The 5,302-nt window shown below is 47.0% G+C and overlaps 1 protein-coding gene and 1 long non-coding RNA gene across 5 annotated transcripts in view; one reads left to right on the top strand and one right to left on the bottom strand.

Moving 5' to 3' along the window:
* The window catches only part of THAP8 (THAP domain containing 8), a 25,215-nt gene that overhangs the window by 13,227 nt on the left and 6,686 nt on the right, over nt 1-5,302 (top strand). The window lies entirely within an intron of this gene.
* The window catches only part of LOC105516409, a 28,855-nt gene continuing 27,499 nt past the window's right edge, over nt 3,947-5,302 (bottom strand). Inside the window, exon 4 of the long non-coding RNA XR_001002482.1 lies at nt 3,947-4,211. This is a non-coding gene — a long non-coding RNA (uncharacterized LOC105516409). The remainder of the gene's footprint in view (nt 4,212-5,302) is intronic.

Raw genomic sequence — 5,302 nt, 5'->3', positions numbered from 1 at the left:
CAGGATGGTCTCGATCTCCTGACCTCGTGATCCGCCCGTCTTGGCCTCCCAAAGTGCTGGGATTACAGGCTTGAGCCACTGCGCCCAGCCGTGTCTTAGTTATCTAATGCTTTATAACAAACGATCCCCAAATTTAGCAGCTTGAAATAAACATTTACAGTCTCACAGTTTCTGGCAGCTGCTAAGGACAGACTGGCCAGCACTTGATCATGTGGCCACCCCTGGCTGCAAATAAGACTGGAAAAGGAGGTCTTTATTATGGGTAGCCTTGAGCCCAGGTCTAAATAGAGAGCGTGTTAACATCTAAGAGGGCAAGAGCAGATGCTGGGAACAAGTGGCACCAGGAAACCGGAGAAGTGGGGCATCTTTAGAGGGTCCCTCATCAGATAATCCCCACCCACAACCACTGAGAAAGCTTATTTTTTAAAACTTAAAACAATTTTTTTTTTTTTGAGATGGAGTCTTGCTCTGTAACCCAGGTTGGAGTGCAGTGGTGTGATCTCGGCTCACTGCAACCTCCACCTCCCAGGTTCAAGTAATTCTCCTGCCTCAGCCTCCCGAGTAGCTGGGATTACAGGGACACGCCACTAGGCCTGGCTCATTTTTGTAATTTTGGTGGAGACGGAGGTTTCACCATGTTGGCCAGGCTGGTCTTGAACTTGAATTCAAAATCACTTGAGGTCTGACCACAAGTGATCTGCCCACCTCGGCCTCCCAAAGTGCTGGGATTACAGGCATGAGCCACTGTGTCTGGCCTATTAAAATTATTTTTAATTGTGGCAAAATACACATAAAATCTACCATCTTGATCATTTTTAAGTGTACAATTCACTAATGTTAAGGATATTCACACTGTTATATAACCAATCTCCAGAACTTTTTCCTCTCCTAAAACACTCTATCCCCATTGGACAATTCCCTCTTTCCCTCTCCACCAAGCTTTTGGCAACCACCATTCCATTGTCTGTCTCTAGGAATTTGACTGTTCTGCCTCATATAAGTGGAATCGTCAGTATTTGACTGGCTTTTTTCACTTATCCTAATGGCCCTCAGAATTCATCTGTGTTGTTGCATGTGTCACATCAAGACTAAATAAAATTCCAGGCCGGATGCAGTGGCTCACACCTGCAATCCCAGCACTTTGGGAGGCTGAGGCGGGTGGATCACCTAAGGACATGAGTTCGAGACCAGCCTGGCCAACATGGTGAAACTCCATTTCTACTAAAAATACAAAAATTAGCCAGGTGTGGTGGCACGTGCCTGTAATCCCAGCTACTCAGGAGGCTGAGATGGGAGAATCGCGTGAACTTGGGAGGCGGAGGTTGCAGTGAGCCAGGATTGTGGCAGTGAGCCAAGATCATGCCACTGCACTCTAGGCTGGGTGACAGAGCGACTCGTCTCCAAAAAAAAAAAGCCCCATTTCTACTAAAAATACAAAAAATTAGCCTAGTGTGGTGGTAGGTGCCTGTAATCCCAGCTACTCGGGAGGCTGAGGCGAGAGAATCACTTGAACCTAGGAGGCAGAGGTTACAGTGAGCCGAGATCGTGCCACTGCACTCCAGCCTAGGCAACAAGTGCGAAACTCCATCTGGAAAAAAAAAAAAATGAAGTCTCACTGTGTTGCCCAGGCTGGAACTCCTGGGCTCAATCAGTCCTCCTGCTTTGGCCTCCCAGAGTGCTGGGATTACAGGCATGAATCACCACACCTGGCCCAAAGGTGTATTTCTTGCTCACACTATGTCCTTTGCAGGTCATTTGTGGTCCTACTCTACAGTTTCTTAACTGGGGTCTCAGGCTGAAGAAACTGTCCCTATTTGGAATATTGCTGTTCTTGCGGGAGGAGGAAAAGAGAAGTGGAGTGAATCATCTGCTGGCTCTTGGTCAATTTTATATTTAGAAGAGGCCCATGTCACTTTCACTGGCATTCTTTGACTGGAGCAAGTATATAGCAAGCCTCAAGTCAATGGAGTGGGCATGTGAAATCCTCATGTGGAGGGAGGCAGCAGACATTCTGAACAGTAATACAGTCTATTACAGGGTTTATTTTCCCTCATATAGACCAATTACAGAGGTTGGCAAACCAGCACTGGGATAGTAGTTCCACAGTCATCAGAAATGAGGGTCCTATCTCTCTTTCTCTCTTTCTTTCCTTTTTTTTTTGAAAGTCTCATTCTGTCACCCAAGCTAGAATGCAGTGGCATGGTCTCAGCTCATTGCAACTTCCACATCCCGAGTTCGAGGGATTCTCATGCCTCAGCCACCCAAGTAGCTGGAATTACAGAATTACAGCTGCGTGCCACCATACCCAGCTAATTTTTGTATTTTTAGTAGATACAGGGTTTTGCCATGTTGGCCAGGCTGGTCTCAAACACCTGACCTCAAATGATCCTCCCACCTTGGCCTCCAAAGTGTTGGAATTACAGGTGTGAGCCACCGTGCCTGGCCTCTTTCTGCTCTCTCATCCTTAGCCTGTGGCTTCCATTCAAGGTGGCTGCCAGTGCCCTAGCCACCATTGCTACCATTCCTTATAGGAGGAAAAGGGAAGGGAGAAAGAGCAAAAAGTGTTCAGGTCTAAACTGAATCAACTCCCTTTATAAGGCCTTCCCAGAAACCCCATTCAATGGCACCTTTTCATCACTGGTCACCCCCAACTGGAAAAGAGGCTGGGAATTGTGGTCTTTTAGCTGGGCATTTAATCAGCCTGAATAAATTTTGAGTTACATTAGTAAGAAAGAAAAAAAGGACTTCTAGCAGTATATGCCACCCCATACTCTGGAGAAGATGACCAGCAAGACTAAAATAGTTTATACAAAGGGGAACATGGAGGTATAGCTCAGTGGTAGAGCATTTGACTGCATTCAAAGGGGAACACTTGCTGTCTGCTTAAGGTACTTTTTTAGAAAGCAATATTGCCCATTATAAAAGCTGCTATCCAGAGGAACAAGAGAAAGACCAATTAAGGAGATGTTTCTTAGGATATTGACTTTCTTCCTTTCCTCTTTGAGCTGCTGAATCCCGTTGATCATCCCTTCGGTTTAAGGCACCATCCCAGAGGTCCCAAACAACACTAAAGCATTCATTGGCCAGAAGGTAGTCACATGGCCCCACCCAGCTGCAAAGGATCCTGGGAAACGTAGTCTTTTAGCAGGACACATTATGGCCTCAAAGAAGGTTGGAGTTATGTTAGTAAGGAAATGGCAGAGAGTAGATACGAGTAGTCCATTGGCAGATTCTGCCTGGGAGATGGTGGCAATAAGAATGGGGAATGCTGTTGCAATGGATCTCATGTTTGTGTCCAAGAAGAGTGGGGCCACTGAGAACATTGGGATCTTAGAGGGAAGCTGACTGCAGCAGCCAGATTCCCTGGCTGTGTGCCCCGGGGTTCTGCTCTCTGGGTGCCACTGCTCTTCTCTGAGTCAGCCTTTCTGTGCTCATTCGCCAGCTGCCCGCCCCCTCCACCTCCATCTGCCTTTGTCTGAGAAGTCCTGGCTCTCCCCATCTCCGTTCATCCCATCCACCTCCTCCCCACTGGGAGCCTCTTTAGTTTCTTGTGTGTCCTTCCTATGTGTATTAGTCTGTTCTCACACTACTATAAACAACTCTCTGAGACTGGGTAATTCATAAAGGAAAGTGGTTTAATGGACTCACCATTCTGAATGGCTGGGGAGGCCTCCGGAAACTTACAATCATGGTGGAAGGCAAAGGGGAAGCAAACATCTTACATGGAGGCAGGAGAGAAAGAGAGCAAGAGGGGAACTGCCACTTTTAAAACATCAGATCTCATGAGAACCCACTCAGTATCATGGGAACAGCATCATGTCCCTCCCTTGACACATGGGGATTACAGTTCAAGATGAGATTTGGGTGGGGACACAGAGCCAAACCACATCACCATGGTTTCAAATACCAGCAAATGTGAAAGACATTCTTATTTCTCCCTTTATTACACTATTAGTTTCCCATACTGCTTGTTACAAACTCGGTGGCTTAAAACAAGACAAATGATTTTCTAACAGTTCTGGAGGCCAGGAGTCCAAATCGGCTTTCCTGGGCCAAAAACAAGGTGTCGGCAGGGCTGTACTCCACTGGAGGTTCTGGGGGAGAATCTCTTCTTTGCCTGTTCTGGTTCCTGGTGGCTGCAGGCAGTCCTTGGCTTGTGGCCACATCTCTCCAGGCTCTGCCTCCATGGTTACATTGCCCTCTCCTCTTTTCTGTGGTAATATCTTCTCCTCCCACTTATGAGGATACTTGTAGTGGCATTTAGGGCCAACCCGGATGACCCAGGATAATCTCCTCATCTCAAGATCCTTAACTTAGTCACATGTTTTGTCATATAAGGTAATATTCAGCCTGGCACAGTGGTTCATGCCTGTAATTTCAGCACGTTGGGAGGCCAAGGTGGGAGGACTGCTTGAGCCCAGGAATTTGAGACCAGCCTGGGCAACAAGGCAAAACCCCATCTCTAAAAAATATATAGAAATTAGCCGGGCATGTGGCACATGCCTGTAGTCCCAACTACTTGGGAGGCTGAAGTGGGAGGATTGCCTGATCCTGGGGAGTTTGATGCCGCAGGAACCGAGATCACGCCACTGCACTCCAACCTGGGTGACAGCAAAACCCTGTCTCTAAATAAATAAATAAAGTAATAGTCACAGTTTCCAGGAATTAGGACATGGATAGCTTTTGGGGGCTACCACAATGACTAAAAGCTGAGATAGTCTATTTAGAACCTTCCTTTTTTTCACATAATATGTGCCTGACAATAGTATGTCAGTTCACAGAGTGCCTCTACATTCTGTTTTATAGCTGCATCGTATTCTTTTGTGTGGATGTGCCTATGTTTATTTACCCTATCTCCTGTGAATTTTGTCCCTGATTCTCTAGCACTCATTAGTCTTTCTTTTCAACAAAGAGAGAGCAGGGGTGGGGTGTGGTGGCTCCTGCCTATAATCGCAGCACTTTGGGAGGCCAAGGTGGGAGGATCACTTCAGCCCAGGAGTTGGAGACCAGTCTGGACAACACAGTGAGACCTCTCTCTATCTAAAAATAATTTTTAAATTAGCCAGGTGTGGTGGCACATGCCTATAGTCCCAGGTACTCGGGAGGCTGAAGTGGGAGGATCGCTTGGGCCTAGCAGTTCAGGGATACAGTGAGCTGTGATCATGCCACTGCACTTTAGCCTGGGCAACAGAGCAAGACCCTGTCTGAAAAAAAAAGAAAAGAAGGAAAGAAAGGAAGGAAGGAAAGGATAAGGGAAGGGAAGAGGGAAGGGAAGGGAAGGGGAGGGGAGGGGAAGGGAGGG

This window comes from Colobus angolensis, unplaced genomic scaffold (genome assembly GCF_000951035.1).
Source record: "Colobus angolensis palliatus isolate OR3802 unplaced genomic scaffold, Cang.pa_1.0 Scaffold107, whole genome shotgun sequence".
NCBI lineage: Eukaryota > Metazoa > Chordata > Mammalia > Primates > Cercopithecidae > Colobus > Colobus angolensis.
Note: the sequence above shows the minus strand (reverse complement) of the source record. Positions and strands in the feature narration are given on the sequence as shown.